Source organism: Gallinula chloropus (genome assembly GCF_964237585.1).
Source record: "Gallinula chloropus genome assembly, contig: HAP1_SCAFFOLD_401, whole genome shotgun sequence".
NCBI lineage: Eukaryota > Metazoa > Chordata > Aves > Gruiformes > Rallidae > Gallinula > Gallinula chloropus.
The window spans coordinates 40,864-46,348 of record NW_028168214.1 but is presented as its reverse complement, the minus strand read 5'-3'; positions in this window follow the sequence as shown (position 1 = coordinate 46,348).

Below are 5,485 nucleotides of genomic sequence, written 5' to 3'. Positions count from 1 at the left end.
GGAGGGAGAAGGAGCCCTGGGAGGGCTGAGGAGGGAGAAGGAGCCCTGGGGGGTCTGAGGATGGAGAAGGAGCCCTGGGAGGGCTGAGGATGGAGAAGGAGCCCTGGGAGGTCTGAGGATGGAGAAGGAGCCCTGGGAGGGCTGAGGATGCAGAAGGAGCCCTGGGAGGGCTGAGGATGGAGAAGGAGCCCTGGGAGGGCTGAGGATGGAGAAGGAGCCCTGGGAGGGCTGAGGATGCAGAAGGAGCCCTGGGGGGTCTGAGGATGCAGAAGGAGCCCTGGGAGGTCTGAGGCTGGAGAAGGAGCCCTGGGAGGGCTGAGGATGGAGAAGGAGCCCTGGGAGGTATGAGGATGGACAAGGAGCCCTGGGAGGGCTGAGGATGGAGAAGGAGCCCTGGGAGGTATGAGGATGGACAAGGAGCCCTGGGAGGTCTGAGGATGGAGAAGGAGCCCTGGGAGGTATGAGGATGGACAAGGAGCCCTGGGAGGGCTGAGGATGGAGAAGGAGCCCTGGGGGTTCTGAGGATGCACAAGGAGCCCTGGGAGGGCTGAGGATGCAGAAGGAGCCCTGGGAGGACTGAGGATGGAGAAGGAGCCCCGGGAGGGCTGAGGATGCAGAAGGTGCCCTGGGAGGTCTGAGGATGGAGAAGGAGCCCTGGGAGGTCTGAGGATGGAGAAGGAGCCCTGGGAGGGCTGAGGATGCAGAAGGAGCCCTGGGAGGTCTGAGGATGCAGAAGGAGCCCTGGGAGGGCTGAGGATGCAGAAGGTGCCCTGGGAGGGCTGAGGATGGAGAAGGAGCCCTGGGGGGTCTGAGGATGGAGAAGGAGCCCTGGGAGGGCTGAGGAGGGAGAAGGAGCCCTGGGAGGTCTGGGGATGCACAAGGAGCCCTGGGAGGTCTGAGGATGGAGAAGGAGCCCTGGGAGGTCTGAGGATGGAGAAGGAGCCCTGGGAGGGCTGAGGATGGAGAAGGAGCCCTGGGAGGGCTGAGGATGGAGAAGGAGCCCTGGGAGGTCTGAGGATGCAGAAGGAGCCCTGGGAGGGCTGAGGATGGAGAAGGAGCCCTGGGAGGGCTGAGGATGGAGAAGGAGCCCTGGGAGGGCTGAGGATGCAGAAGGAGCCCTGGGGGGTCTTAGGATGGAGAAGGAGCCCTGGGAGGTCTGAGGATGGAGAGGGAGCCCTGGGAGGTCTGAGGATGCAGAAGGAGCCCTGGGAGGGCTGAGGATGCACAAGGAGCCCTGGGAGGTCTGAGGATGGAGAAGGAGCCCTGGGAGGGCTGAGGATGGAGAAGGAGCCCTGGGAGGGCTGAGGATGGAGAAGGAGCCCTGGGAGGGCTGAGGATGCAGAAGGAGCCCTGGGAGGTCTGAGGATGGAGAAGGAGCCCTGGGAGGTCTGAGGATGCACAAGGAGCCCTGGGAGGACTGAGGATGGAGAAGGAGCCCTGGGAGGTCTGAGGATGCACAACGAGCCCTGGGAGGGCTGAGGATGCAGAAGGAGCCCTGGGGGGTCTGAGGATGGAGAAGGAGCCCTGGGAGGGCTGAGGATGGAGAAGGAGCCCTGGGAGGGCTGAGGATGGAGAAGGAGCCCTGGGAGGGCTGAGGATGGAGAAGGAGCCCTGGGAGGGCTGAGGAGGGAGAAGGAGCCCTGGGGGGTCTGAGGATGGAGAAGGAGCCCTGGGAGGGCTGAGGATGGAGAAGGAGCCCTGGGAGGGCTGAGGATGGAGAAGGAGCCCTGGGAGGGCTGAGGATGGAGAAGGAGCCCTGGGAGGGCTGAGGATGGAGAAGGAGCCCTGGGAGGGCTGAGGATGGAGAAGGAGCCCTGGGAGGGCTGAGGATGGAGAAGGAGCCCTGGGAGGGCTGAGGAGGGAGAAGGAGCCCTGGGAGGGCTGAGGATGGAGAAGGAGCCCTGGGAGGGCTGAGGAGGGAGAAGGAGCCCTGGGAGGGCTGAGGAGGGAGAAGGAGCCCTGGGGGGTCTGAGGATGGAGAAGGAGCCCTGGGAGGGCTGAGGATGGAGAAGGAGCCCTGGGAGGTCTGAGGATGGAGAAGGAGCCCTGGGAGGGCTGAGGATGCAGAAGGAGCCCTGGGAGGGCTGAGGATGGAGAAGGAGCCCTGGGAGGGCTGAGGATGGAGAAGGAGCCCTGGGAGGGATGAGGAGGGAGAACTTCCAGCACGTGGGGAGCAGCCCCAAGGGTTTGGTGGGTGCTTGGGAGGCCTGGGGGGCTCTCAGGGGTCACTGGGGGGCCAGGGGGTCGGTGGGAGGTCACTGGGGTCAGTGGGGTTCGTGCAGTGGGCGTGGCCTGTGGCGCTGTGGGCGTGGTCAGTGAGAGTGTGGGCGTGGCCGGGGGCTGGGGGGGGGCGTGGCCTGGCAGCTGGTGGGCGGGGCCTGATGAGTGATGGGCGGGGCCTGGCAGCCGGTGGGCGGGGCTTGGGGCGGTGGGCGGGGCGTGGGGAACGGTGGGCGGGGCTTCGCGGCCTGAGGGCGGGGCTCGGAGTGGTGGGCGTGGCCTGTGGCTGTGTGGGCGGGGCTTGGCTCCCCATTTTTCTCCCCCTCCCCTTAGCCCCTCCCCTTTCCCAGCTCCTCCCCCACCCCCTACCCCCCCTCTTAGCCCCTCCCCCCTTCCCCTCCCCCTCCCCTCCCCCCTCCCCTCCCCCCGCCCCTCCCCCACCCGCCCACTGCAGCTCCCGCCACGCGGCACTGGAAGAGCCGCCCCCCAACTGGGGCCCCGACCAGCAGCCTGGGGGGTGGGACCCACAAGTGTGGGGCTGGACCCCCAAGTGTGGGGCTGGACCCATAAGTGTGGGGCTGGACCCATAAGTGTGGGGCTGGGACCCATAAGTGTGGGGCTGGACCCATAAGTGTGGGGCTGGACCCATAAGTGGGGGGCTGGGACCCATAAGTGTGGGGCTGGGACCCACAAGTGGGGGGCTGGGACCCATAAGTGTGGGGCTGGGACCCACAAGTGTGGGGCTGGGACCCATAAGTGTGGGATCTGTGAGGCTGGACCCACAAGTGGGGCCTGGGACCCATAAGTGTGGGGCTGGACCCACAAGTGGGGGGCTGGGACCCATAATTGTGGGGCTGGACCCCCAAGTAGGGGGTTGAGACCCATAAGTGTGGGGCTGGACCCACAAGTGGGAGGCTGGGACCCATAAGTGGGGAGATATGTGGGGCTGGGACCCCCAAGTAGGAGGATGTGTGGGGCTGGGGGACCCATGGGCAGGGGGCTGGGACCCACAAGAGGGGGATCTGTGGGGCAGAGGATCTCTGGGGCAGGGGATCTATGGGTCAATCTATGGGTCAGTCTATGGGTCAGGATCTATGGGTCAATCTGTGGGTCAGTCTATGCGTCAGGCTGATCTATGGGGCAGGATCTATGGGTCAGTCTATGGGGCAATCTATGGGTCAGTCTATAGGGCAGGATCTATGGGGCAGGATCTATGGGTCAGGCTTATCTATGGGGCAGGATCTATGTGTCAGTCTATGGGGCAGGATCTATGGGTCAGGTTGATCTATGGGGCAGGATCTATGGGTCAGTCTATGGGGCAGGATCTATGGGTCAATCTATGGGTCAGTCTATGGGGCAGGATCTATGGGGCAGGATCTATGGGTCAGGCTGATCTATGGGGCAGGATCTATGTGTCAGTCTATGGGGCAGGATCTATGGGTCAGGTTGATCTATGGGGCAGGATCTATGGGTCAGTCTATGGGGCAGGATCTATGGGTCAATCTATGGGTCAGTCTATGGGGCAGGATCTATGGGGCAGGATCTATGGGTCAGGCTGATCTATGGGGCAGGATTTATGGGGCAGTCTATGGGGCAAGATCTATGGCTCAGTCTATGGGGCAGGATCTATGGGTCAGGCTGAACTATGGGTCAGGATCTATGGGTCAGTCTATGGGGCAGGATCTATGGGTCAGGATCTATGGGTCAGTCTATGGGTCAGTCTATGGGTCAGGATCTATGGGGCAGGATCTATGGGTCAATCTATGGGTCAGGCTGATCTATGGGTCAGGATCCATGGGTCAGTCTATGGGTCAGGATCTATGGGTCGGTCTATTAGGCAATCTATGGGTCAGTCTATGGGGCAGGATCTATGGGTCAGGATCTATGGGTCAGCCTATGGGGCAATCTATGGGTCAGGATCTATGGGGCAGGATCTATGGGGCAGGATCTATGGGTCAGGCTGATCTATGGGGCAGGATTTATGGGGCAGTCTATGGGGCAAGATCTATGGCTCAGTCTATGGGGCAGGATCTATGGGTCAGGCTGAACTATGGGTCAGGATCTATGGGTCAGTCTATGGGGCAGGATCTATGGGTCAGGATCTATGGGTCAGTCTATGGGTCAGTCTATGGGTCAGGATCTATGGGTCAGGATCTATGGGTCAATCTATGGGTCAGGCTGATCTATGGGTCAATCTATGGGTCAGTCTATGGGTCAGATCTATGGGGCAGGATCTATGGGTCAGGCTGATCTATGGGGCAGGATCTATGGGTCAATCTATGGGTCAGGCTGATCTATGGGTCAGTCTATGGGTCAGGCTGATCTATGGGTCAGGATCTATGGGTCAATCTGTGGGTCAGGCTGATCTCTGGGTCAATCTGTGGGTCAGGCTGATCTATGGGTCAGGATCTATGGGTCAGTCTATGGGTCAGGCTGCTCTCTGGGTCAATCTGTGGGTCAGGCCCCCCCTGTCCCCGTCCAGCTGCAGCTCTGGGGGGCCGAAGCTGCGGCCCCAGGGCCAGGGGGGTTGGGGCTGGAGCTGTGGGGATGGAGCTGTGGGGCGGGAGCTGTGGGGCAGGAGCTGTGGGGCTGGAGCTGTGGGGCGGGAGCTGTGGGGCAGGAGCTGTGGGGATGGAGCTGTGGGGCTGGAGCTGTGGGGCGGGAGCTGTGGGGCAGGAGCTGTGGGGATGGAGCTGTGGGGCTGGAGATGTGGGGCGGGAGCTGTGGGGATGGGGATGTGGGGCAGGAGCTGTGGGGCTGGAGCTGTGGGGCGGGAGCTGTGGGGCAGGAGCTGTGGGGCGGGAGATGTGGGGCAGGAGCTGTGGGGCAGGAGCTGTGGGGCAGCACCAGCTGTGGGGCGGGAGATGTGGGGCAGGAGCTGTGGGGCAGGAGCTGTGGGGCAGCACCAGGTGTGGGGCCGGGTGCAGGTTGAACCCGGAGCCGGGGGGCAGCAGCGCTGGGGGGCAGAGGAGGTGTGGGGAGACCCACAGAGACCCCCTGCCCCATAGAGACCCCCCTGACCCATAGAGACCCCCCTGCCCCATAGAGACCCTCCTGCCCCATAGAGACCCCCCGCCCCATAGAGACCCTCCCTGCCCCATAGAGACCCCTGCCCCATAGAGACCCCCTGCCCCATAGAGACCCTCCCTGCCCCATAGAGACCCCTGCCCCATAGAGACCCTCCTGCCCCATAGAGACCCCCCGCCCCATAGAGACCCCTGCCCCATAGAGACCCCCCTGACCCACAGAGACCCCCTGCCCCATA